We start from the raw sequence: 22,575 nt of genomic DNA on the forward strand, positions 1-22,575 counted from the left end.
GGTAGGCATGAAATGGTGTGACAAAGGCCAGGGGGAAGCCTGGGGAGGGACAGTCTTAACCATGGCTTTTGCATTTGGGTAGAAGGGGAAGACGGGGTGGAGGATGTGGATGGTGACACAATCATACATGGATGACTTCTACCTAACGGAGATAAACTTTGGTTTGTCCTCTTTCCATTAAAAGGCAGGAATATTTACAAATAAACACCTCTCATATAGGCAGGAGGGGGATTCAGAGAAATCTTGTTGCAGTCATTTTATACAGTGTTTCTGCATTTTTGTGATATATCCTACGGTGTGAGTTCAGTCATTCCCAAGTAATTCTTTTGCTCCTCTCATATAGTCCTGTTGATGGCCAGAGTTAAGCAGATAAAGAGCAGAACTAGACTAGGTCGGGCAGCATTGCTGTGTTTCTTACAAGCATATCTCTAGACTACCTGCAGCAGAATTATCTGGGGTTTTTGTTAAAACTGCAAATTCTTGGGGGCACTTGGGTGGCTCAGTTGGTTAAGTGTCCGACCTCTGCTCAGGTCATGATCTCACCTTCCATAAATTTAAGCCCCGCGTTGGGCTCTGTGCTGACAGCTCAGAGCTTGGAGCCTGCTTCCGATTCTGTGTCTCCCTCTCTCTCTGTCCCTCTCCAACTTGTACTCTGTCTCTTTCTCAAAAATAAATAAAAACATTAAAACAAATTTTTTTAAACCTGCAAACTCTTGGCCCTCCACCACCCACCCCACCCCCACCCCAGAATGGGAATCCAAAGTTCAGGAGTTTGCATTTTTCACAGTACCTCAGCTGACTATAATACACACCTTAAAAAAATAACCTCCTTCTTGAAATATAATATACACATAGAAAATTGGATTGTATAAACTGAACAAAGTTGTGTAACCAGCACTCTAGAAGCACCCTTGTGCCTCCTTCCAGGCTCTGTCCCCTATTGTGGATTTGCACATACTGTCATTTATCAATGTAAATCATTCATTCTCAGGGCCATATAGTAGTTCATTGTGAGATGCAAACCAGATTGAGAACCACTGCTTTCCAGAAAGAAGCATAAACAGAACTTCTCCCTAAACTGATACACCATGTCTCGTATCTGAGGGCACTCTTCTCAGGTTTTTACCACAGGGCTGACCTTTGCCAGGAACTACAGAGCTCACACAGTAAGTGAAGTCAAAGGGCCAGTCTGGGGTGCAGGTGGGCTGGAACGGCAGCTAATTTTCAGCTTACAAGAGGTTCCCAGGATGGCTGGATAACCACAGACACTTCCTGACACAGGTTTCTCAGCTCCGCCTCACAAGAGTTCATCAGAGTATAATTCTTTCCTGATCATTGCGTTTGCCAAAATTGCCAATTTGCAGGCAGGATCAGCGTGTGGTTATGCCTACCTGGAGCCAGATTACCTGGGTCCAAATTGTGATTTTGCTTGTGTGACCCTGTACTCAATTTAGCTCCTCGGAGCCCGAGTTTCCCTGTGTGTACATAAGGCTTGTAACTGTACCTTCACGGGGTTGTTAGGAGTAAATGAACTAACCCGCAAAAAGCACTTGGAACGGGGTCTGGCACATAGCAAGCGATGTGTGTCTGACAGATGAACTGGTATAGCTCACTGGTGTAACACACAAAGTACAGGGTTGCATAGTTCTAATGCCAAAGGAAGAAAGGTACGGAGGTGGTTTTGAGTGGATTAGTCCAGACTCATTCCCACTCCCGCCCTCTTTGAAGAATGATCTACTGAAGGCATATTCATTTGTTACCCATACTGTAGCCACACAATATCCCCCTTCAAGTTCTGAAGATGGAGACCTGTTTCATTAAGAAGCTGGGGGTGGGATGGAGTGGGCAGAATGTTTAAAACATGGAGGCCAATCAGGAGTCCCCTTATTTCTGTTTGACATTTGAGGAATCCTACATATAGCAGCAAATGGAGGCTCCCTAGTTTCATAAACATCATGGAGGAAGTCTTATGAAGACTCTGAAGTGTCAATAGGGATTCTAACAGTGTATTTTGGTTGCACTTTCCAATTAAAAAAATTTTTTTTTATTTCAGAGGGAGGAGCAAGAATGGGGGAGAGAGACAGAAGGAGAGGGGGGAGAGAGGAGGGAGGGAGAGAGAGAGAGAATGAGACTCTTAAGCAGGCTCCATGCTCAGTGCACAGCCTGATGTAGGGCTTGATCCCACGACCCTGGGATAATGACCTGAGCCAAAATCAAGAGTCAGACACTCAAATGACTGAGCCACCCAGGTGCTCCTGAAGTTTCCAATTTTTATTTTTTATTATTAATTAATTTGTTTATTTAATTTTTTAAAATGCTTTTTTAAATTTATTTTTGAGAGAGAGACAGAGCGAGTGGGAGAGGGGCAGAGAGAGAGAGGGGGAGACACAGAAGCTGAAGCAGGCTCCAGGCTCTGAGCTGTCAGCACAGAGCCTGATGCGGGGCTTGAACTCACGAGCGTGAGATCATGACCTGAGCTGAAGTGAGACGCTCAACTGACTCAGCCACCCAGGCGTCCTGAATTTTAAAAAATGTTTATTTTAGGTAATCTCTTCTACCTTCCCCAAATCCTAATTCTTGTAGATTCCTTAATGTTGAACCAATGCTTTCTCATATCTCAATTCTTCATATATGCATTCTTTTCAGATGTGTTAAACAGAAAACTCTTAAAAATAAACTCTCTGAAGAAACTCTTAAATCTAAAAAGGGTTAATTAACACACCTGCAAATTAGTAGTCCACTTTGAACCTCTGGTAGCCATAATAAATGGAAATAAAGTCAATCATTAGTCCAGGGTTGGGTTATTTTTAAATAGGGTATTACTCCAAAGTCATTTTTGTCCCAGATGATAGATTAATAATCCTATTACATTACAACTAGAAATACCAAAGAATCCAATCTCTGATTCATTCTGGTGTATTTTCTGGTTCTTGTATTCTGAAGCTGTGACATTTCATGGACTGGAGAAGTTCCATTTATCTCCTGAGGTTCCGCAGCAGAACAAGGATACAAGGTGGCCCATGGTCTCATCTTTCTGCCTCTGTCCTTCCCTAGACCCATTATGACCCACATTTACTCCACAGGCCACGGCCGTCTTTCCCATCACATTACCCTTTCTCCTCTGGACATCTACTCCCTAAGTGTCTGGTCCCTCCCTCCCTCCCCCACCCCTTTTTTTTTAGAGTTTATTTTTAAGTAATCTCTACACCCAACATGTGGCTCGAACTCACAACCCTGAGATCAAGGGCCCATGCTCCACTGACTGAGCCAGCCAAGTGCCCCTGAAATATCTTTTCAAAATCCTCATGTTTCTTTCTGCTTACAAAAATCATACATGCTTTTAAAAAAATTTTTTTGAGGGGTGTCTGGGTGGTCAGTTAAGTGTCCAGCTCTCATGAGATCGAGCCCCATGTTGGGCTCTGCACTGAGCGTGGAGCCTGCTTGGAATTCTCTACCACTCTCTGCCCCTCCCCTGCTTGTGTGCACACACACATGCTCACTCTCAAAATAAACATTTAAAAAAATAAATGTGTATTTGAACATTCACAGAAATATATATACTGTACGTAGGATGTGAAATCTATCCACACACACTCCATTCACAAGAATAGATTCCAGATGGATTCAGGTGCTGAACATAAAACTAAAACTATAAAAATATTGAAAAAAAAGTATAACTATATTTATGGCCTTAGGGTAAAGGCAGGCTGTTTTAAATAAGACATAAAACATAAAAGCATAAAGAAAATGATTGATTACTATGACTTTATAAAAATTAAAACTTGCATAAGGCAAAATATATTGAAAACAGTATTTCTATTTGTATAGATCTTAAACAATAAAAGACAAATCACAGAATGGGTGAAAATATTTGCCACATAGATCACAAAGGAAGTCCAGAATATTTAAAGCCTACATGTAAGTAGAAAAAGGGGCAAAGGACATGAGGAAATATAAATGGCCAATAAACTTTGAACGTAAATTCCAGGCAGCCAGGGATTCATGGTTGTTCACTGCTGTATCCAGAATCTACTGCAGAAACTCAGTGTTTATTTAATGTTAAAAAAATGCGAAAACACTCATTCTGATTTTCAATCATGAAAATGCAATTTAAAATGGAGATTTTTAAAAAATGATTGGATTGGAAAAAATTTAAAGTGTTGGGGAAAGTACATATTCATGTGGTGTTGGAATATAATTAATCCATCTTACTGGAGGGCAATTTGCCAGAATTTACCACGTACAAAAATGCACAAACCTTTTGACTTAGCAATGCCTACCTGGAGAAATTGTTGAGTTGGCGAGCTCGTTCAAGGGTATCAATCATAACACTGTGCGAGATATCTGAAAGTTGTAAATGCCCTAAATAATCATCAATATGGAAATGATTATACAAACTCTGGGAAAATCAAACCATGAATAGTATGAAGCAGCTAAAGACCATGAGGTATAGTTACCTCTGCTTTTTGAAAGCGTGTGTTACAGCACTTTGCTTTTACGAAAGACCTACATTAGCACCTGTTTTTGCTTACTGAAAGAAATCTGAAGATTTTTGGTTTTGTGAAAAAAGGCGAAAGCAAAAATAGCATCCAGCATCTGTCCTGCAACTGGCTCTGTCACAGGGGCAGCGGTGGCTGGGCAGCAGAAGGAAGGACCCCACCAAGCTCCCTCCTGGGACCTGCACACAACATCTCAGCATTAAGCCACCACAGAACTGTGTCTGTGAGCCTCTGTGCTTATCTTGATTATTTTGTGCATCAGTTAGTAAGAGGTGTCCTAAGGTATCAGAAAAGCCTCAGAGAAGTTATTTTTTTGGGTCTGTGAACACAAAAAATGTTCCATGTAGAGGCACGTGGGTGGCTCAGTCAGTTAAGCGACAGACTTCAGCTCAGGTCATGGTCTCATAGTTTGTGAGTTTGAGCCCTGCGTCAGGCCCTGTGCTGACAGTTCAGAGCCTAGAGCCTGCTTTGGATTCTGTGTCTCCTTCTCTCTCTGCCCCTCCTCTGCTCATGCTCTGTCTCCCTCAAAAATAAACATTAAAAATAAATAAATAAGTAAATAAATAAAAATAAACATTGAAAAAATTATTAAAAAAATGTCCCATGTAAATTACTAGTAATCGCTTCTTCACTTTACTCCACTCAGGTTTAGGAAAGGTTTCACAGCAATGCTCTACTTGCAGACAGCAGGCAAGACCTGTAATACTACATGTACCAAACCCCAACATGCATAAGTGAAAAAGGCAAGTTGTGCAACAATACTTACGTAGTGATACCTCTAAAACTACAGACACGTGCATTATATATAGAAATGCATAGAAAAATGTTTGGCCGTGAATTTTTTTTTCCTTCGAAATATATTTTGGACATCTTCCCTATCAAAAACATAAATCTACCTCATTTTATAAAGTTTGTATAATATTCCATTGACTGGGTATAGCATAATTTAATCTGTTTTCTATCGATAAATGTATGGTTTTATTTTTGAACAGCTTTATTAAGATATAATTCACACATAATTTGCCCACAGAAAGTGTACAATTTGATGGTTTGGGTACATTATTTTTTTTTAACTGTGGTAAAACATAAAATTTGTCATTTTAATTACTTTATTACAATCTAATACAATCTAATACAATCTAATAGCATTAGTTAGATGCTAAGGACTATCATTTTCATTTTTTACTGTTACAAAAAATGATGCAAATCTACATCCTTACACATACTTTACTCCAACGTGTTTCTCTATGGAATAGAAAGCCCTCATCTGCTGAGAGCCAGTGATAAAAATACGGGTTGGTCTTTTCCTAAGATTACTACACTATTGTTAAACATGATCTTATACCTTTTTTTTTAATGTTTATTTTTGATCAAGAGAGACAGCGTGAGTGGGGGAGGGGCGGAGAGAGAGGGAGACACAGAATCCAAAGCAGCTCCAGGCTCCGAGCTGTCAGCACAGAGCCCGATGAGGGGCTCGAACTCACTGACCACGAGATCATGACCTGAGCTGACGCTGGACGCTTAACCGACTAAGCCACCCAGGTGCCCCGATCTTACACCTCTTAAAGGGGATTTTTCAAAGCAAATACAAAAGTGGAAAAACAAAAAAATCCCTTATTAGCCTATGTTCATTCACACTGTCAAGTATATAGATACAAGCCAATTAAAGGAAAGGATGAGGGGTGCCTGGGTGGCTCAGGCAGTTGAGCATCTGACTTTTGATTTCAGCTCAGGTCATGATCCCAAGGGTCATGGGATTAAGCCTCGCATCTGGCTCCGTGCTAAGCATGGAGCCTGCTTAAGATTCATTCATTTATTCATTCTTTCATTCTCTCTCCCTCCCTCTTTCTTTCTCTCTCTCTCTCTCTCTCTCCCCGCCCCCCCCCCCCCCTCTGCCCCTCTCCCCTTCTTGGGCTCATTCTCTCTCTCCTTAACATCAATAAATAATTAAAATAAATTTTTAAAATTTAAAAAAGCAAAGAATGATGTGTTACACAGTATCTGAGCATTTATATGCTAAATCCCAAAGGAATCAGTTATGTGGTATCTGATAATTTATCCTGAGTCTTTTTTGGCAAAAAGATCATAAGCAATTGGGCCCTACTTAAAGAGACACAGCCTTTATATTAGATCTGGTTTCCTAATCTGGATTTCACAGTCTAATTAGAGGGGCACCTTTGTCAATTCACTTAATCTAACAGCCTCATGTTCCTCTCTGTAAAATGGAGTCTGGCTTGGATGCTGTAACTTGTTTGGCCCAGGTCACCAGGTGTGCTGGCAGGAATGAGGTCAGCCTAAACCTAGAGGTGTGGGGGTAGCCAAACTCCAAAGACTGAGAGCTCTGGTCTGAATCTGCCCACTATTTGCTTCATGGCCCTGGGCAAGTCACTTAACCACTGGCAAGTTAGGCTCTAAAGCTGTCCATTGGTATTTACCTCACAGAGAGCATAAAAACTCAATGAGATAAAGCACAAATACTGCCTCTCCCTGTGCCCGATGGCAAAGATGCCCTCGGTGAGTCGTAGCTTTAATTGCTTTAAACATCGAAGCGAAGCGTGTCAGTCACTGCCATGCTTTCGAGTTGCCAAACATCCCACTTTATGTAACAGCAATAATAGCATGTGCATCTAGAGCATTCTTACGTGCCAATCACATCCTGAGCACTTCACACCTATTAACTTATTTAACCCACAAGGCTAACACTACCATTTCCATCTTATAAAAGAGGAAACAGGTCCACAGAGGGTAAGAAACTTGCTCTAAATCACAGCTACTGAAGAGCATAACAGAATCTTAACCACTATTAAACACTCTTATTATCATTTTCAAATATCTGTGTATTTACAGATGTGGATATAAATATGGTATATCTCCCCATTCTGACAGCTCCCCAATTTTAATTCCTGATATCAAGATCTCCTTCTTACCGATACTGTAAAAATTAAGATTACTTCACTAGGTGCCTGGGTGGCTCAGTCAGTTAAGTGGCCGACCCTTGGTTTCACCTCAGGTCATGATCTCATGGTTGCAGGAGATTGAGCCCCCCACCCCATGTCAGACTCTGTGCTGACAGTGTGGCACCTGCTTGGGTTTCTCTCTCTCTCTTTCTCTGCTACTCCCCTGCTCGCATGGGTGCGCACGCTCTCTCAAAAGCAAAAAGATTAATAAGTGCTCAATTTTCACCCTACCACTTACTTTAAAAACCTATTTTTAGAATGAGTGCCAGATGAGAACTTGTTTTAAAGGTGGCTATACAAAAAAAGTGAATGGGAGAAGGGGCATTATTAAACTTCTCACTCGTCACGACCTCAGGGAGCACACCATGATGCATAGGAGCCTAAGAGGTTTTGGAACTCAGATGCCTGGAGAGTTACCCACCCCCAGGTAGCACTCTATACCATTAGTTCACCCTAGTTCCCTAGCATTTCCACCTCAAAAACAAATGATTTCTCACTAGACTACACTGTAACTTTATGCCAGCTCATAAGACATCTCTTAGAGGGCATGTAGTTTGGCCTACTGACAGAGCAGGCTTCGGTGTAAGAGCCTGGATTCTGTTCATCTCCCCAAAGTGAAAGGTTATTCTGTTTTCCTTCCTTAATTCACTTCTCTCTCCACCTCTAGTGAGTGGGACCCCAGTGACAAGGTTACTTGTCTGACCCGACCATCTCATTCACAGGCAGCACAAGAGGAGCTGAGGCTGGTGTGCTGGACGGCCAATCTCCTCCTCGCAGACTTAGGGTAAGGATGCCGACGGAACTCTGTCCTGCCAATCAGGTGGCTTGACATCTTACCCACCGTCCTCACCACGGGTCCTGCAGCCTCCCCATCTAAGGTATCTCAGGCTATGCTCATTGGAAAATCCAAAGTTCCTGATGGTCAGATTCTGCCCGCCCCTGCTCTCTCATTCTACCGTGTCCATCAGCCGGGTCTGAATCTCAGTTGTGAGGGGAACTTCTGGGCCCAGGCAAATGAGTACAGGTTACTGTTTCTAAGCATTTTGAGATATTTAGAGAAGCTGTGTCTTCCTAGAGCATAGCAAGGATTTCGGCATGGGGAGGGTCAAGAGTGAGATCTTTTGCTTAAACCAACACATAGGTGATCTGCCGAGACGCTCTTATTTACACAACCTCCTAGCATTTGGTTTGATATACAGAGTATATTCAATATTTTCTAACAGACACAATCTTGCTTGATCAGTTTCAGAGGCCTCTGAACCCTTTGTAAAGCACCTGCGTTCCAAAGGGCAGGGAGTGATACTCCTTGGCACCCGCCAGAGAGCTGAGCACATTGCCATGCTTACCGCACATCCATGGTCAAGGCAGTCGTTTGCATGCTACCTGCCACTGGTCACGCAACCTTTATTCCAATTTAAAATATCCAATCTAAAAAGTTAAAGCTGAGCTGCTCTGGATTAGGGAAGGACAACTGAAGTCACCGCAACAGAAGCCCCCAGGCTCTAGAGACCATTTGAAAACTGAACTGGGGCTCTGAATTCTGACAGACCTGGGTGTGAATTCCCAGCCCTGCCACTTACTAGTTAATATGTCTTGGGCATGCCATCTTTCTCAAAGCCTCAGTTTCCATCTGTAAAAGAGAGAGAACACCACTGACTTCCCAGATGGATATCAGGATTTAAAATAATGCATATAGGGGTGCCTGGGTGGCTCAGTCGGCTGAGCATCCGACTTCAGCTTAGGTCATGATCTCACAGTCTGTGAGTTCAAGCCCCGCGTCAGGCTCTGTGCTGACAGCTCAGAGCCTGGAGTCTGCTTCGGATTCTGTGTCTCCCTCTCTCTGCCCCTCTGCCACTCATGCTCCATCGGCTGAGTGTCTGACTTCAGCTCAGGTCATGATCTCACAGCTTGTGAGTTCGAGCCCCACGTCAGGCTCTCTGCTGACAGCTCAAAGCCTGGAGCCTGCTTCTGATTCTGTGTCTCCCTCTCTCTCTGTCCCCTGCCCTGCTCATACTCTGTCTCTGTCTCTCAAAAAGTGAATAAACATTAAAAAAATTTTTTTTTAAATAATGCATGTAAGTAAGGAGCTAGCACATAGTAGGCATTCAATCAAGTGTAGAACTTCATTACTAATCCTCAGATACCCTTTCTTATTCCTTTTTAAACATTTTCCCAAGGACAGAGAACAGAATGTCCTATGGAAACATAATTCCCTTGGGGCTACAAATATTGCAATTTTAGTTAAGAGTTACAGGAGTCAAAATATTTTCCCTATTTATCACTGTTCTTGAACAATGTGTTTCAAAAAAAAAAAAGCCCCATAATGACAACATCCTTCTAAAACTTTGTATTTTCCAGTGAGCACAAGCTAAGATACTCTAGATGCTAAGACAGAAGAGAAATGGCCAGCAAATCTTTACCCTGGATCACACACACAAGGGTGTCCTGGGCCTACAGGGCTCCACCATGCCCCCTGGACTGTGGTCTGTGTTTTCATTCACTTTAGCTGGAATTCTTATGCTCTCACCTGTCTGCCTGATAACATTCAAAGCTTTGTTTTAAGTATCAGCTTCCCTGATAACCCTTTCTAGACTTTACCAAGCACCCTGCAGGGTAGGCCTTTGAATGTCCATAGCCCTGTTACAGCGCTTTTCCCATGGCGGTAACTGGGTGGGTGTAAAGCCCTCAGGCCTGATTCCTAAAGAGAAAGGTTCAGGTCTTGTTGTTCTTTGAATCCTCCCACACACGTTCTGGTAGACAACAGGAGCTCCATAAACATTTGAATAAATACATAAATGAATTACTAAGACAAAAATTTGGGTTAATAACCCAAATCTATCAGTTACCCAGACAGAAGTTTGGGTCATCAATTGCTTCACCTTTGAAATCTATTTGTACTCAGCTCTAAATGTAAAGAACTCAGAGTTTTTTTTACAAAGCTTGAATGAGGAAAATGTGTAAAGGGCCCAGCATAGCGCCTGGTACCTAGTGTGCTCAGTAAGCAGCACTTGTGTTTCTTTCATTTCCCATCCTCACTCTTCTGTGGAATAGCTTCCCTAGAAAATGACACCAGGATTAGGTTCCCTCTCGGTGCTGCTGCTACTACCTGGAAATACAAATGGTGGCCTTTCATAATATCCCAAGATTATTTTTAAGTAGAAAGTATCTGTGTGCTGTCGGTGGGAATATGAAATGGGACAGCCATTATGGAAAACAGCATGGCAGTTCCTCAAAAAAATTAAAACTGGAACTACTGGGGAGCCTGGTAAGTGTCGGTTAAGTCAATTAAGCGTCCAACTTCAGCTCAAGCCATGATCACACAATTCGTGGGTTCAAGCCCCATGTTAGGCTCTGCACAGACAGCTCGGAGCCTGGAGCTTTGGATTCTTTGTCTCCCTCTCTCTCTGCCCTTCCCCCGCTTGTGCTCTCTCAAAAATAAGCAAACATAAAAAAAAACCAACAACAACTAGAACTACTATATGATTCAGCAACCCCACTTCTGGATATATCTCCAAGGAGAATGAAATCACTGTCTCTAAGAGATCTCTGCACCCCCGTGTTCACTGCAGCATTATTCACAATAGCCAAGACGTGGAAAAAACCCAAGTGTCCACAGACGGATGAATGGATAAATGAAAACATATAACATACATATTATCATATAGAATATATATTAAATTGTCTATTATATACAATGGAATATTATTCAGCCATAAAAAAGAAGGAAATCCTGCCATTTGAGACAACATGGATAAAACTCGAAGGCATTACACTAAATAAAAGAAGTCAGACATAGAAAGATAAACATTCTGTAATCTCACTTCTAGGTGGAATATAAAAAAGCCAAACTCATAGAAACAGTGGATTGGTCATTGCCAAGGACTAGGGAGCAGGGGAAAGGGGAAGATGTTGATCAAAGGTTACAAACTTCCAATTCTAAGACAAATAAGTTCCGAGGATCTAATGGATAGCCCATGGACTACAGTCAACAAAACTGTATTATACACTTCAAAGTTGCCAAGGGTAGATCTTAAATGTTCTCACCACCACCACTATCACCACAACAAAATAGCAGTAATGAGGTGAAAGATGTGTTAACTAATCTTATGGCAATCATTTTACCATAAACGTATACCAAATCATGTTCTACATTTTAAACTTACACAATGTTATATGCCAATTATATCTCAATACAGATAGAAGAAAGGCACCTGTTCCTACATACTCTGGCATTTCTCTTTGATTTCTAGATTTAATATTTATCAGTTTCTGTGTAAGTATAGCATACACAGGATGTCTCCAAAATTACTGATTAAAAAAATAATTTCCTTTTGTGTGATCTGTGCTCTGAGGACAAAAAAGAGAAGATAGTATATGTCACACACTATTAAAATGTTCCTAATAAATTCTATTGGTAAAAATAACCTTTAAGACTTAAATGAACAATTCAATCCAATTGTGGTATTTAAATCAGAACTTTTCACACCAGTAGTTCTTGGGAACTGTTATTCTTAGATTTAATATCGCATTTTGTTGGTATTCTGATTTACTCTGCCTGGTGTGTTAGTATTTTCTCACTCCCCCCTCCCCTCCCAGAATGGCTGTTCTACCTTATTTCTTTTTTTTTTTTTTTTAAATTTTTTTTTTTCAACGTTTATTTATTTTTGGGACAGAGAGAGACAGAGCATGAACGGGGGAGGGGCAGAGAGAGAGGGAGTCACAGAATCGGAAACAGGCTCCAGGCTCTGAGCCATCAACCCAGAGCCCGACGCGGGGCTCGAACTCACGGACTGCGAGATCGTGACCTGGCTGAAGTCGGACGCTCAACCGACTGCGCCACCCAGGCGCCCCTCTACCTTATTTCTTAAAGGGAACTTTAATGGGCTGCCTTGGGTGGCTCAGTCAGTTGAGAGTCTGACTTTGGCTCGGTCACGTTCATGAGTTCAAGCTCTGCACCAGGCTCACTGCTGTCAGCACAGAACCTGCTGTGGATCCTCTGCCCCCCTCTCCCCCCTGCTCACACACACATGTGCATGCATGCTCTCTCTCACTCAAAAATAAATAAAACATTAAAAAGACAAGAACTCTTATCTTTAAAAAAAAATGAATCTTTATTGTAATGCAAAATAAAATGTAAAATTATCAGAAATCTTCCAATCAAGAAAACAAAGTTGTTATTTTCCTACCAGGCATGGATCCCTAGGATGATTATGGCTCCTTCTAGATGAAGTAAAGTCTTTAACAAAGTATACAAGGTCCTCCATGATCTGCCCGCCTCACCTCCTCTCTCCCCTCCACACTTGCTCCCCTCTTCAGCCATCTGAACTTCTTTTGTTCCTCCAGGTCAATAGCTCCTTCACCACCATGCCTCTGAATGTGCTAATTACTGCTCTGCCTTCCCCTTTCACCTGGCTGACTTCTCTCTATCCTGCAGGTGTGGGCCACAGTATGTCTCCTTGCCATTGCTCCTAAGGGACCAATCACACTTGTAATTTATTGGAGGTTTCTTCTCTCCGACTCACTTCTCAGGTTGTCAACCCCATCAGCGCAGGGACCATGTCTAACTTCTCTATCTCTATATTCCTATGCTAGCACATGCCATAAACTATATTAGGGATTCAATAAATGTCCTTTGAATAAGTGGAACAAATATATCTAGAGAAAAAGAGAATTTAACTATACTTCTGGAAAGATCGCTTCCCTTTACAGCTCAGTTTTCAGTTACAGCAGCATTCAACATGGTTGGTTAACCATGACCTCAGCAAGCAAAGAGTTAAAACAGCCAGTCTCTTTTACTCACTTCTTGCTTATCCCTGGGAAACCTCTTAACCAAACTCTGGGCACAGTATTCCTGAGATGTTCACTAACTAATGATGTTATTTTGACCCACTGACATAAGTCAGTGGGTCAGGATGTACTAAGGCAAAAGCAAAAGTAAACATGAAGATTCATGATGTACACCTGGTACCTTGTGGGAGGCTAGACTCTGGATGGTCACAGAGTTTATACGATCAGCTCCCTTGAAGGACTCTGGACTGCCAAGACTTGAGTGGGCTTCCCCAGGTGGAGGTACAGTTCACAGCTGGAGAGAAACAGGTGTCTGTGGTAGTCTCACAGGAGAGCAAGGAAGCCTGTGTTGATCTTTCAAGTCTTAGTCTATGAAGATCATAGACTATATAAATCACAGTGCTATTCCCGCACCGTATCTTCTGCTTAATAAACCTTAGCTAGGAGTAGGACTTTGTGGAGTTGTGAGTCCTTCTAGCAAATCACTAGTGGGTGGTCAGGGGACCCCAAAGAGCCTCCTTCTTGAGCTGCCACCCTTCCTTGAGGTCTGTGATACCACTCCTCATTTTCCTCCTACTTTATTGCTGATTTTCTTTTCATCTCCTTTACTGGCTTCTATGTTTATCAGACTCTAAATGCCATAGTGTCCTATAGCTCTATTCTGGCCTTCTTTCATCTTCACTTGCCTATTATTTTCAGTTACATGGGTTTCAACACCATTTATATTGCTGACTCAAGTATATTTCTCTAGCCAAACCTCTTCCTCAAACTCCCACCCATACCCAAGTGTCTACTGGACATCCCGTTGGAGGTCTACTAAGGACTTCAAACTTCTAAAAAGTTGTCTAAATCAGAGTTCTTGATTTCAACCCAAACTGCTCTTTTTCTAGTTGCCTCCATCTTGGTCAATAATACCTCACAGTGTCAGATGGCCAAGCATAAGAGCTAAAGGTGATCCTGGATTTTTTTTTCCTTCTGATCTCCCCCTTCTCCTTCCAATCCATTAGCAAGTATTTTTTTTTAAGTATTTATTTATTTTTAGAGAAAAAATGTGTGAGTTGGGGGAGAGAGGCAGAGAGAGGGAATTCCAAACAGGCCCCATGCCTGGCACAGAGCCCGACAAGGACCTTGATCCCACAACTGTGAGATCATGGCCTGAGCTGAAATCAAGAGTCGGATGTTTAACTGACTGAGCCACCCAGGTGTCCCTGTTGGTTTTATTTCTGAAACAAACCTCTAATCCCTCCACTTCTTTCTATTGTTAACACAGCATCTTAATCAAAATCACCACCATTACCATTTGCCTGGATTATTATAATTGGATTAGTCTCTCTGCTTCTATACTTGACTTTTCCTAAATTTTTTTTTTTAACGTATTTATTTTTGAGACAGAGAGAGACAGACCATGAACAGGGGAGGGTCAGAGAGAGAGGGAGACACAGAATCTGAAACAGGCTCCAGGCTCTGAGCTGTCAGCACGGAGCCCAAGCAAGGCAGGGCTCAAACTCACAAACTGTGAGATCATGGCCTGAGCCAAAGTCAGATGCTTAACTGGCTGAGCCACCCAGGTGCCCCTATACTTGACTTTTTCTAATTCTCTGTTCAGCAAAGTTTTTTTTTTTTTAAATGTTTATTTATTTTTGAGAGAGAGACAGAGCATGGGTCGGGGAGGAGCAGAGAGAGGGAGACACAGAATCCGAAGTAGGCTCCATTCAGGCTCTGAGCTGTCAGCACAGAGCCCGATGTGGGGCTCAAACCCACGAACCCTGAGATCATGACCTGAGCTGAAGTTGGACGCTTGACTGAGCCACCCAGGCACCCCAGCAAAGTTATTTTTCTAAAAACCTACCTCAGTTTATATTACTGTGCTTAAAACCCTTCAGTGCTTCCCCACTATTATCAGAACAGAATCAAACTCTCCATGTTTGAATTGGCTTGCAAAGTACTCTATGATCTGTCCCCTGCACACCTCTTCAAGTTCATCCAGTAGGTCCCTCCCTTTGCTCGCTATGCTCCAGCTCCACTGCTCTTGCTCCTATTCCTAGAAATGGGTCAATAATCCCGTCCACGTCAAGGGCTTTGCAATCGCTGCCCACTTCCACACTTGGAGCTAGTGTACATTGTAGATCCTGTAAACACATTTTGGGTGCATTTAAAAGTACATGTTCTTAAAACTCAAAACGATGACCACCCTAATGAAACTGCTTTTTAGAGCCAGAATGTAGTATATCCCAATTTATCTTCCTGTTTCTTCAAAAATAGAAAGGAACTTACCAGTAACTGACCAGTAACAATAAACCAGCTGGGCTTACCTCTAGGTTACCTCTAGGGCAGTAATATTATTCATCTGGGTTCCTAAAACTAATAGAAAAAAATAAAACACATTCCCCAATTGGGTAGCCTTTATCGGAAATTTAACTTCATGTACATCGGCATTATTAAGGTGGATGTAAATCTTTCAAATTAAAAAGTAATGGTGGGGGGTGCCTGGGTGGCTCAGTTGGTTAAGCATCTAACTCTTGATCTCAGCTCAGGTCATGATCTCGCAGTTTGTAAGTGTGAGCCCCAAGTCGGGCTCTGTGCTGATGGTGCAGAGATGCTTGAGATTCTGTCTCTCCATCTCTCTGCCCCTCCCCTGCTTGTGCCCTCTCTCAAAATAAACATTAAAAAAATCAAAAAGTAATGGGGAATCTGTTGAATTGCTGCACGTTAAAATCATCTGTGTGCTCCATACATCTCCAGGTGTCTATACTCAACAAGAGTGACTACCACCCCCTGCATTTAAGAGAATTTTAACAGATGGGCCTGAGTTACCAACAACAGGCAAGGGAATGAATATTTAGTGGGATCTAAAAATTAAAGTGAAGGTTCTTCAACAGTCTATCCACCTATGAATTTCAAAACCTGTGTCTTTCTGAACCACTTGAAGCATGAATAACTAAACATGTCGATGCCTTCATCTTAAATCTGTACAACATACTTGAGTGTGGATGGAAGAGACACTTTGAATCGAGGGGTTTCAAATCTCTGCTGAACTGTGTGGGGTGGGGGGCAGATTTTATCACAGCATTCTCTTCCTCTCTTTTAAAATTCTCTAAATAGACACTTGAATTGTTCTTGCACTGTTCAAATAAAACAAGAGAGATTTACTTAAACTCTTCTTACTAGAGGCATGTGTATCTCCTATATTTACTCTCTTTTCTCTCAATACATGTTTGGTTAGTGTTTGGGGGGTCCAAGGGCTTGGTGGAGGGGGGGTGGGGTGGGGACAGAACCACTCTAGGTTTGTCAGAATAATTCAATTATGCCCTTCACTGCCTGAAAGACACTCACGTCCCTGCTGCCACATCCTACATTCCAGTGACTTATCTTGAGCTGTGGTCTCCAACTTCCATTATTTACCATAAAATAGCAGCAACTCAGCCATTTCCCATTACTTTTTAATTTATACCTTAATACTAGATGTACATGGAGTTGAATTTCAGATAAAGGCTACTCAATTGGAGAATGCATTTTATTTTCTTCTATTACTCTTACAAGCTCCACTGAATACCATAAAAATACCATAATATACTTGACAGACTGAAATGCTTACTATATACAATATATGTAATGATATAAAGTCACATACCTAGTTACACAGTACATGTAACTGTATAAAAGCATATATAAAAATATACATCCTATATACTTATACAGTATAACATTACTATACCATACTGTAGGAGAGTATATTTACATTCATTCTTCATTTACTATGCATGGAAAAACTTCAGTTTTGACCCTAAGAGTGCTTATCCATTAATAAGCACATACATGGAACCTACGATACAAAGATGAACACAGCCCGATCCCTGGCCCAGGTGCAACGTAGAGTCACAGAAGATGCTCAGGAAGAGGAGTGCAGGGAGACAGTGACTCCACCCAGGGGACTGGAGAAAGGCTTCCAGGAGGAGTGAGCATTTTGACACAAGCCATGATTTACTGGATGAGTGATCAAAAGGTCTTGAACATCCATCCCCACTCTAAAAATGGGACAGCGTACTGAATTTCACCTGACTATACTCACGACATACTTGTGTACTTTGTCAGTAAGGTATCTTAGGCATGTATTTGGATATCTGTCCACGTGTTAACTGTCACTGTTCACGTGACTTCAGTTTTGCTCAAGTATGGTTCTAGTTTCCTCAGAGATTCCTATCAGAAAAATTAAAAAACGGGGAAAGCAACAAATGGAAAGCTCTTCACTGAAATAGAAGGGTCGCTTCACTGGTTTCTTGCACCAAGCTCTGTGAGAGGGTAAACCCTCCCAGCATGTAAGCACCAACTGTTGATGCCTTTATACCCCACCACGAAGGCTGTTATCTTTAGCTTTGGGTAAGTTCATGATAAGTCTGTGGAGCCAGTTTGAAGGCAATTTGTTTGAAGCAAACAGCCTTTTTCTGACGCAGAGGAGATTAAGCCCTCCAGCTGGGGTTGCTGAAGCTGTAATGCCAAGGGTCACAGACCAGAAAAGACATACTTTAAAACATCTGACATGCAGCAATCCTCACAGAACAGAGATGAGAAACATTTTTAAGGTGAAACTCATGTCCGTCTCCTTTAAACCAAACTCAAATTAGGATTTACTAACTTCTCAGCAAATTTACTATATTACACTGAATCACTAAGGGGCTAGGAAAGAATAGCCTTAAAGAATTGCCTTAAATCATTAGATAGGAAGTTATGACTTAATCTCCTTCCCCTAACCCAAATGCATGCTGGTAATAGAAGTAATATTTTTTCTAATTTAAGTTCAAGTTTGGGGCATCTGGGTGGCTCAGTCGGTTAAGCATCCTACTTCGGCTCAGGTCATTATCTCACGGACTGTGAGTTCAAGCCCTGCGTTCGGCTCTGTGCTGACAGCTCAGAACCTGGAACCTGCTTCGGATTCTGTGTCTCCCTCTCTCTGCCCCTCCCCTGCTCATGCTGGGTCTCTCCTCTCTCTCTCTCTCTCTCTCTCTCTCTCTCTCTCTCTCTCAAAAATAAATGTTAAAAAAATAAAAATAAATTCAAGTTAGTTGGGACACCTGGGTGGCTCAATTGCTTAACCGACTGACTTCAGCTCAGGTCACAATCAAGCCGTTCAAGAGTTCAAGCCCTGCATCGGGCTCTCCGCTGTCAGCGTGGAACCCATTTTGGATCCTCTGTCTCTCTCTGTCCCTGTCCCCTTCTCTCTCTTTCTCTCTCTGAAAAATAAACATTTAGGGGCTCCTGGGTGGCTCAGTCGGTTTAGCATCCTACTTTGGCTCAGGTCATTATCTCCCGGTCTGTGAGTTCGAGCCCTACATGGGGCTCCCTTCTGTCAGCACAGACCCCACTTCCAATCCTCTGCCCCTCCCCAAGTCCCCATGCATGCGTGCACTCTCTCTCAAAAATAAGTATTTAAAATATAAGTAAACATTGGGGTGCCTGGGTGGCTTAGTCGGTTAAGCGTCTGACTTCGGCTCAGGTCATGATCTCATGGTTCGTGGGTTTGAGCCCCGCATCGAGCTCTGTGCTGACAGCTTAGAGCCTGGAGCCTTCTTTGGATTCTGGGTCTCCCTCTTTCTCTGTCCCTCTCCTGCTTTCACTCTGTCTCTCTCAAAATAATAAACATTAAGAAAAAATTTTTAAAAGTAAACATTTAAAAACTAAGTTCAAGTTAGTTAATTTATAGTGATATTTGAAATAATCTTTAAAAACTTTTTTACTTTAGGATTCTTTTTATCTTACTAGGTACTCTTAAAGAAAGGGACATTCTAGATACACAAACTGAAAGAAGGAAACAGAACTAATGGCAATTTTTATTGCTCAACTCTAGATAATGCTGTCACCACAGGGTTACCTCCAGACAGGCATGTTCGTTAAGACAGACCAAACATCTTTGGGATGCCGACTACATAAACTTGAATCTAGGTCTGTGATTTTACATCAATAGTTCTTAACCCTATCAGTTTATGCCTCTTTTTCATGTCCAATATTTTACAACTCTTCCTTTATTATGCCGGCATAGTATTCACAGAAAACACATTTACATATATAATTTCAAAAAGATCAACATTCAAATTATATAAAAGAGAAATAAAAGGAAACAACTTACAATAAAACATGGTCTCAGTAGGTGAAAACTTAAGCACCATCCACTAGAAGGCATAATGAGAAAGTCAGATGCTTAGATCTATACTTGAAGGTCATCGTGAATGCATTACAAATGCAGACTGATTCAGTTGCGTGGCCACTGGTGTCAGGATTTATGAATATGAAATCTCTCTCAATCAAATTCAGAGCTAAGCAAAATAGAATTTCTCCTCAATTTATGTGCAGTTACTTTCCTGGAAAGTTCAGTATATATGAAAACTGTGAGAAAATTATTTTTATTTGTACATAAAACAGAGTTTGGTTTTAGGTTCAGATCACTGTAAACTGGTCTTTCACCTAAGGGGCATTAGAAAACGTGGGCTACAGTTTTTACTATGCATAACTATTCCGTGCATTGCTGACCAGATCAGAATACATCAGGAGGGTTCTCCCTCCAAAGACTTGTAAATTATGGCCTAAACCTTCCCCTCACATTTCCAAAATTTCCCCTAGGGGGCGGTACTGCTCTTAAGGAGAACCACTGTTCTCCAAAGAGATGGCATTTTGGTGGGTAGATGTCCCGTGCAAGTGTGCAAACCAGAATCTCAGATCTCTCCTCTTGCCGGATACTCAAAGAGTTCTGGCATATAGAAAAAAAAAATATGTATCTTTACACCAAAAGATAGAATCCAAACTGCTTTAGATGAAACTGAATACCAAAAAGGGGTCAAGGAATTCCACAGAAGATCACTTAGCACATAAAAACCATTTAATACAGGACTTTTCTTGGGTGACAGAGGATGCTTGTCAACTTCTTCAGAATCAGGGATCAGAGGCAGGATTTAGGGGGCAGGAGATACAGGGTCGAGGAGATAAGGAATAAGGACGGCGAAAAAAGTGACTGCAGAAACTTCACAATAAACAGTTCAATATTTGGCACAAGGCAGACTTTGGTTCCAGTCATTTACTAATAATTTGGTTCCTCTGTCATTTACTATGTACAATTCATATAATCTCAATTCTTTATATGTAAATTGGAGGACAGTAATGGTATTTCATACCACTGTTATAATAACCAGGTGAAACAGAGTATGTGAAGTACCAGGCAAATAGCAAAAGTCACTTGAAGTTGTGTGTCTCTTTTTTTTTAAGTTTCAAATGCCACTTGTCCCTAGAGTATTGCTGTTTGGATATATTTGAGATTTGGAATGAAAATGGTTACTAGATAGAAGAAGCAGAGTAAAATTCTACGTTACTTTTTGGATATTCTGTCTCAATTTCCTCTTTTAAAATTTCATACGATAGATGTAGAGGTAAATCTAAACTGCTTCCTCATTGTATAAAAAAAAAAAAAAAGACAGTCATCACACTTGAGAAATGAACAGTACGACAGAAAAGTCACATGTTCTAGCAAAATTTTATACACGATGTTCTTTTCTGAGAGCGAATCACCAGCTAATGCCTACCAGTCAAGGGCAGCAGACTACGAGAGATCTGTGGATGAAAACACAGTACATGCCTCTTTGAGGCAGGAGTCTAAACCAATTCTAGGGAGATTTCTGAGCATCTGAAATGGTATAAAGACTCCTGACAGGTCAGTCAATTATCTGTTAAATGAATATGTGAAGGTGAGTGTTGTCAGGGAAAGAGCATGAGAAATGCCTTCTCCTTTATACATTAAACAACGAAAAATACACACTTTAGTAATCTTTATTATTACGCTTATATAAGAACACAACAGAAGATCTACCCTCTTGACCAATTTTTAAGTATACAACACAGTATTGTTAACTGTAGGCACTATGCAGTAGAGTAGTAGATCTCGAGGACAGATTCATCTTGTAGAACCAAAACTTTGTAGTCTTTGACAAATACTACAATAACATCCAAACCACTAATGCAGTACTGATTTATGACTAAGGTAAGATTTAGAGAAGTTGGTTTTTTCTTAGCATTTCTTAAAGATTAAACTTATTTTTACAATCTCATAAGAGAAAGCAATTTGGTTACATGTATCAAATACATAAAACTGCTTAAGACCTGGTAATTTCCTTTGGGGAAATATATCCCTAAGAGCAAGCTAATGTATCCCAAACAGCAGCTTTTATGTAGCACTTTCTATGTGCCAGGAATTAGCCAGCACCCCCCAGGTCACATTTCTACAGAGTAGAGGATCTAGAATTTGCACTTGGGCACTGTGGTTCTAAAGTCTGCGTTCTGACAACCTTTGCTGTCTTAGCTATGATGAGGTCTACTATGGCACTGTTTGTAACAGGAAGAGTTTAGAAACAAACTAAATGTCCGCTAGTAGGATATGTGTTAAACAAACGCCTGGATTCCACTGATAGGACACAAAGCAGGCATTAACATCAAGTTTTAGAAATAACATGTTTGCATGGACAAACAAGATAATTGGCTTAGTGTAAGGAGGAAAGGCACAGACCTGAACACGGTGATTTTAGTCTACTAAATGTTTCCTTTGTATGGGAGATTTTATTTTCTTCTTGGTGCCTTGCTGTATTTTCCAAATTTTCTAAATGAACTCGAATTCCTTTTGTACTCAGAAAAAAGTAACTGACAAATTTCTCTCTAGGTCAGCAAGGCCCAATCAACATATAATGCAAATCACAGAATTTAAAACAAAATGTCCTAGTAACCATAACCGCATTAACAAAAGTAAAAAGAAACAGGTGAAATTTGTAAAATATTTTTCACCTACAGTTCCAAATTATCATTTCAACATGTGATCAGCATAAAAACACTTTTAATGAAGTATTTTACTTTTTTGGATGAAGTCTACAAAATCACTTTTAGCACATCTCAATTCCGTGTAGTCACACTCCAACTGCTCAATAGCCAGGGGACTAATGGCTACTGTACTGGCAAACACAGCTGTAGTTCCTCGGCACAGGCTATACTTATCAAATGTGCCGGGGCTGTGGCTCTGAAAACCTCCAGCAACAACCTCAGTCACCTTGTAACCCTCTGTGTCAAACCCCTTCTTTAAAGAGCAAAGAGATGTGCGAGGAGAGCTCTGCATTTGAATCCTCTATCACCTACTGGCTGTGTGATCTTAGCAAATAACCTCCCTGTGCTTCATTTGAGCTGTTTGCAAACAAGGATAACAATACCTACTCAGAGTTGTTGAGACTGAAATAAAGTACTAAAATGCAGAATGCGTGGAAAGCACCTAACAAGAGACTTTGATAATCTACTCCTTGCCCTTTGCAACC

General features: G+C 41.3%; 1 protein-coding gene across 2 annotated transcripts in view; it reads right to left on the reverse strand.

Moving 5' to 3' along the window:
- The window catches only part of CPM (carboxypeptidase M), an 80,934-nt gene that overhangs the window by 54,172 nt on the left and 4,187 nt on the right, over positions 1–22,575 (reverse strand). The gene's annotated exons all lie outside the window — the stretch shown is intronic.

The sequence above is a fragment of the Prionailurus viverrinus genome, chromosome B4, assembly GCF_022837055.1.
Source record: "Prionailurus viverrinus isolate Anna chromosome B4, UM_Priviv_1.0, whole genome shotgun sequence".
Classification (NCBI taxonomy): Eukaryota; Metazoa; Chordata; class Mammalia; order Carnivora; family Felidae; genus Prionailurus; species Prionailurus viverrinus.